Source organism: Mustela nigripes, chromosome 4, assembly GCF_022355385.1.
Source record: "Mustela nigripes isolate SB6536 chromosome 4, MUSNIG.SB6536, whole genome shotgun sequence".
Classification (NCBI taxonomy): domain Eukaryota; kingdom Metazoa; phylum Chordata; class Mammalia; order Carnivora; family Mustelidae; genus Mustela; species Mustela nigripes.
Window position 1 is genome coordinate 135,544,826 of NC_081560.1, and position 6,563 is coordinate 135,551,388.

Consider the following 6,563-nt stretch of genomic DNA (forward strand, 5'->3'; position numbering starts at 1 on the left):
CTATGCGTTAAGAATTCTGTCAATGTAATCTTCTACAGGTTCTTCTAAGACATAACAGTTAAATTAGTCTTAAAGATAACTCGCATTTTGCAAAACGTAGTGTATTTGTATTCAGATCATTCCTTCCATAGGATGTGTAGTAGAAAATAAGAAATCTCTTCTACATTAAAGGGCTATAGAAACTGGTGACTTGATTGGTTAGGTGTAGTGTTTAAATTCTATATATAGTTCACTAAAAGTGTGTGCAAGCACTGTACACTCAATAATTTATTCACCGATAATGACTGAAGTCTACTCTGTGCCTATCACTATGTTAATTTTAAGGGATATAGTGGTGCTCAAGGCACAGCACTATCATTAAGGAACTTACAGTTTAAAGACAAGCAATTATGAGTGAGATTAACATCTAAAGGGTAAAGTAGGTAGGTATGGAATGCTAAGAACCTATTTGGAGAGTACCAGACCAGTCTTGGAAATAGAAGGGCTTAGAGGTTTAAAAAAAAAAAGGTCTTAGAAGTGGTGATACCCAAAAGAAGTTGTTAAAAGTATCTGTTGATCTAAGCAAGTATGTGTATGGTGGGAAGAAGAGTTTAGAAGAGAGGTTTGCAAGCAGGGAGAACAGCATATGCAGATACCCAGAGCCAAAGAATACCTCAGGAAGTCTGAGGACCTACAGTTAGTTCAGTGTGGTTTGCATATGGCAGACAGAGGATGGGAATAAGAGAGAATGATTAGTATTTAACAGGGACCAGATCTTAAAGGCCTTGTGTGCATTGTTAAGAAGTTTAAACATTCTCTTGAAAAAAGATTTGAAGTAAGGAGTAACATGATGAGATCTGTGTTTTAGAAAAGATGATGCTGCACTGAGGAGACTGGATTGGAGAAGGGCCAGACTGGCGGTCAGGAGGCCTCTTAAGATGCTGTTGGAGTAATCCAAGGTAGAGGTGACGGTCTGCACTAATGTCAGGGAACATATTTTGACTGATAAGAACTGAGGCATTTGAGAGCTTATTACTTGTCCAGAATCAGAGCTGGATAATATGTAGTGGAGTGAGGATTTAAACCCTGATAAGTCTTGCTTCTGAACCAGCATTCTTAACCACTGTGCTAAATAGCAGTGGTGACATTGAGAAACATGGATAGATTTCCAAAGTTTTGTTTTGTTTTAACGATTTTATGTATTTATTTGATAGGGACACAGCAAGAGAGGGAACACAAGCAGGGGAAGTAGGAGAGGGAAAAGCAGGCTTCCCGCTGAGCAGGGAGCCCGATGCGGGGCTCAATCCCAAGATTCTGCGATCCTGACCTGAGCCGAAGGCAGATGCCCAATGACTGAGCTACCCAGGCGCCCCAAGATTTCCAAAAATTTTGGTTTCTTTCTTTTTTTTTTTAAGTTTTCTTATTTTTCTTTTCTTTCTTTCTTTCTTTTTTTTTTTTTTTTTAGTAATTCCTACACCTAATGTAGGGCTTGAAACCCAGTGACCCCAAGATCAAGAGTCACATGTTCCTCCAACCAAGCCAGCCAGGCCCCTCCAAAGTTGTAGGAAATAAAATTATTAGGACTTAGTGCTTGATTGAACTGGAAGATGAGAGAGGTGCAAAAGAATGAAAGAGATTTTTGTCACTGAGATAAGGTAGTAGGAGAATTAGAACACAGCAAGGGGAGGGGGAGGTATCTTTAGTTCAATATCAGATATATTTTAATATTGAATAGCCCATGAGATAATAAATAAGATTTAAGAGGAGATTAAGAGTAGACAGTTGGATTTATAGATTTGAAGGAGGAGAGACATCTGTTCTCAAGGTGTAAAGATTTGGACATAGTTTTTAAAAAGGTTAATTGTAAGAAAATTTTTAAAAATTAAAAAGATTAATTGTAGGGCGCCTGGGTGGCTCAGTGGGTTAAGCCGCTGCCTTTGGCTCAGGTCATGATCTCAGGGTCCTGGGATCGAGTCCCGCATCGGGCTCTCTGCTCAGCGGGGAGCCTGCTTCCTCCTCCCTCTCTCTCTCTGCCTGCCTCTCCATCTACTTGTGATTTCTCTCTGTCAAATAAAGAAATAAAATCTTAAAAAAAAAGAATTTAAAAAGATTAATTGTAGTTAAGGCAGTGGAAGAGACTATCTAGTGAACATATAGGAAGAAAAGAGGACTAGGGAGGAACTCAGAGGCAGAAAAATGTATTTACTGCATAGCAGAGGAAGGGAATCCCATTACCATCAAGAAGAGGTGGGAAGGCAGCAGAAAGCCCAGGAGTATGAGGCTTTCCAAGGAACCAGAAGATGAACCTGAGATGGCCACTGGATTTGGCAAAAAGACATGTTACATGGGGAGCAACCATATTAATAAAGTATGGAGAGTAGAAACCATTTATCAGTGGGCTTGGCAAGAAATGAGAGAAAGCACTAGGGAGAGCAAACATGTCTTCCAGAAATTTGGCTGTGAAGTAAGGAAGAATAAGCTAAAGCTGGATGTAAAAGAAAGGACATGAGATGACAGTTTTTTGTATGTGTGTGTTGGGGGAGGATGAGGGAAATCAGAGGATAAAGTGCTAATATGGGAAGGAGTTAGAAAGGAGGGATGACGGGAAAGAATATATGATGGAGCAAGATCCCTCTGAAGACTTGGAAGGATGAGCTTTAAGCACACACTGGAGATTTTGATCTTAGGTGGTAGAAGCACATCTCTTAACATTTTGCCAGGAAGAAATGTTTATCATGTAGGTGAATTTGCAGGTGTGAAGGTAAAAAGTTGACAGATTCCTGCCTGATGTCTTTTTTTTTTTTTTTTTTTTTTTTCCTGTGGTATTCTTTCATGGTCATCTGCTGAGGGTGAAGAGGAAAGTAGCAGGCTCAGAGATCTGAGGAGATGGGAGAAATGCTGAGGCATCAGCTGTAGAACACGATGGAGAGCTTACTAAGCAAACTGGTGTTAACAGGCAGCTTTGAGGGTCTGGGTGATGTTAGAGATTGACTGTATAGTGGCAGCAATTAGAGCACTTGAGGGATTTCCTGTGGAGATACTCAATATTCTGTGGTAGGGGTGGAGATGGGAGATGACTGATCTAGGATTGGGGTTTGCTCTGGGACATGAAAGGATGACAAGGTGGATATATTAAGGACTTTGGCAAAAGTTACTGGAGTAATGGGCTATGGCGTCTAGACTGCCTCGGAACTGAAGACCGGGAGAATGTGGAAGGGACAGGGGACTGAAGGTCACTGAGAGCTGCCTGAATTTGAAATTTCAAGAGCGGCGCACTTTGGGACAAGACAAGTGTGGGGTTTGGTAGTAGGCCAATGCGGGTGTAGGTCATTGCAGTTGAGATGGTCAAAGAACAAAGAAGCTGGTGTGGGTGGTTTTATGGACAGTGAAGTCTCCAGACTGAGGAGGGAGGGGAAGACTAAGCCAGGTGCCAAACTATCAATGAATGGTGGAGGTTAGGTTACCAGAAGGAGGACCCTTCCTCATAGAGTGATATTGCCACATGTCCTCAAAGGAACAAGGGCGATTACATGATACTGAAGGAGTTTTAGTTTGGAAATGGTTTGGAGGAGACGAAGACAGTAATACCAGAGTACATGGGATGTAGGGAATGAGCAACATATGCATAGGAAAGTTGCAGGAGGAGTATTTTTCAAGAAGGGCCAGATCACAGTTAAGCCGGGGAGTTGTGGGGAGGACTCAGTTCTAGATAAGATTAAGAAAGGGTGAAATTTTGATTATGGGCAGTGGGGTTCCAGATAACTTTCTTTGGGGGAAGAAAGTCTCACCTCTGCATTTGGGTAGTAGTGAGCTCTGGATTTATATGAAAGGTGAAACGGGCTCCATTGCTACAAGGGTGCACGAGTACTGGTAATTTAGTCTGGGTAAATCGTATACCTACAGTATCCCAGGCACTGTGTTTGGGGTACAAAGGTAAGGTGTGTCTGGTCTCTGGCCTCAGGAGCTTAGAATCTAGTGAAATCGATGGACACATAAACTTTGGTCCATGGCAGTGACTAAGTGCAATAATTTGAGAGCTCTACACAAGGGCAACCAGCCCAGTCCAGGAATGGGGGTGGGAGTTTAGAGAAAGCTTTTTGGGTGTATGACTGAACATGAATTCAGTCAGGTAAAAGAAGTGGGAAGTGGGAATGGACATCCAGGCAAGGCACAGAATAGCTAATAAACAAGGTTTTAAGTTTGGGGAACCATAAGTAGCTCTCATTGCTGGGACGCTGGTTCGGAGGAAAGCAGTGATGAGAACAAGAAAAGAGTCCTATCTTGGAAGGCCTTGTAGGCCTTGTTTAAGACAGACATTGAAGAGTTTCAGGGAAGTGAGTGAAAAAGAAAAGCATGTAGGTAACTGCTAGCAGAGTGAGGTAGATTTTAGGGGTCTACTTGCTAAAGGCTGGTTTTCCTATGAGCAAGGGAAGTGGGACAGGTCCTGACAAGATTAAGTAATAGCTTTCCATACCTTCCAGAAGAAGGTGGGGGGAGAATTCTCAGCTTTGGGCTGCATTCAGCCCTTTATTTTGCTCCTTTCTCATAGAGCCCAGCACCTTCATACTTCCTTTTGGCAATTCAGAGCCTCCTGTTTGGCATTCTGTGCCCTAGTGTGGTCACTTAACAGCTATTAGAATTCAATTAAACCAGTTACCCTGATCTTCAGTTTTTAAATCTGTAAGTATCTGTTTTATTCCCTTCAGCATTAGAAATTTAAATGAGTTCATATTTAGCTGTGAATGTCTGAGAGCTTCTTCTCTCATTGTTTTTGTTTCATATGTTTTGTGGGTAGTGCTTAATAAGTATTTTTAACCATATTTTTTTCATATTAGTAGTTGCATCCACTGTTGAAAATTTGAAAAATAGAGAAGCAAATGGAAGAAAATAAAACCATCCATAATCACATCACTCAGATAATTACTGCTATCATATTATTGTGTAGATTTTTGAATCACTCTGTGTGCGTGTTATGTATGCATACTTTTTTGAAATAGAAATTCTCCCCCAATTTTATGAAAATACTACATTTTCTACATCAGAGGAAACTGATGTCTGGAAGAATCAATTCCAAACAGAACTTCACATTTCCAATCAGATGTATATACGAGACTCATTTTTTTCCCACTTGTTTCTGAATTTTATACTGATAACTAGATTTAATACAGTCCTTTGGCTGCCTTTAAGCCAGAGGGAGCCTTTGCATGCTTCCTCTTAGATTTTGGCCTTCTGCCTGTGTACAGGTATATTACAAAGGAATTTACATAGTTTGTAAGCCTTGATAACAATTTTCCATTAAGTAGCGGTCCAGGCTTGCCCTCTTATTGATAATACAAATGCGCCTGTACTATTTTTAGCAGTATCATGGCAGTATCACAGAGGTTCCTTGAGGCAGGGACTGGGCCTTCACTTAGGTACTCGGAAGTCTTAAGTGTAATGCTGAAGTCCCAGATGTAAGCCTTTTTTGTCTGTGGGTTGATTGCATTCATGCTTGCTCCGCCTTATCCCACACCTAATACCAGGATGACTGAATTGCTTTCCTGCCTGGGCATATAGCTAAAATTCATCTCAAGTAGTTCCTTCCTCACCCCTGCCCCCAACATTGCCATTTTAAAGGCCAATCAACATTTAGTGTCAATCTGTGTGCCTATGTACCAGGCACTGTTTGAAATCTTCAGGATACAAAAATAGGATAAATCAAGGCTCCTAGCTTAAAGGTGTCAGAGTATAAGTTAAAGCATTGCTGTAGTACATAATTTGTTTAAAAAACTGAGACTGTGAAACATCAATAGTTTATGTGAAACATGAAATTTTCCTTTAAACTGTCTTTAAAAATGTGCAGTAAAAATTAATAGTATGAAATACAGAAATAAAACTTAATAGCATTTTCCTTTGATTTCATTTTATGAAAATGATTATATTTTAAGCTGTCTTTCTAAATACAAGTTTTAATAGCTCTCAATTATCGTGCTTTATGTCCTAGGCACTACTAAACCCTTTTCATTCATTATCTTAGTGTTCTCAGCCCATGAGGTTAAGTTTGTTATCCTCATTTCATGCATAAGAAACTCCGATTCAGATTAAGTAATGTGTGCAAAATCACAGAACCAGCAGGGTTTTTTTGTTTTGTTTTGTTTTGTTTTGAAAACTTGCAGGTTTTCAAAGCCAGGCACTATTTCAACTGATTTTCAAAAGTGATTTTGTGTGGAAGTGGCTCCCAATTCTTTGGATCACTAGTTCTTCAGAGAAGTTTAGCGACTTTGTCACAGATCATTCAATGGACCATTTTCCCTCAACTCCTTGAATTAGTGTATTGCCCACATATGCAAGATTTGGAGCCCTATATTTTCTTATAGAGGTCCCGTGTGGTTTGGGGGCCCTTTCTACTGGTCCCAAAGCCGGTTCCGGTGCCTCCCTGTGTCTTCAGAACAGGGAGGCACCGGAACCTATACGTCCATCTCCCACCAGTCTATAGAGTTTCTTGATGACACTTCTTGTGTGTTGTCCGTTACTGGGTCCTAGCCTTGTTTCTCACCTGACCTCACAGTCAATGCTCAGGGGATATCTACGTGCACGAATAAAGG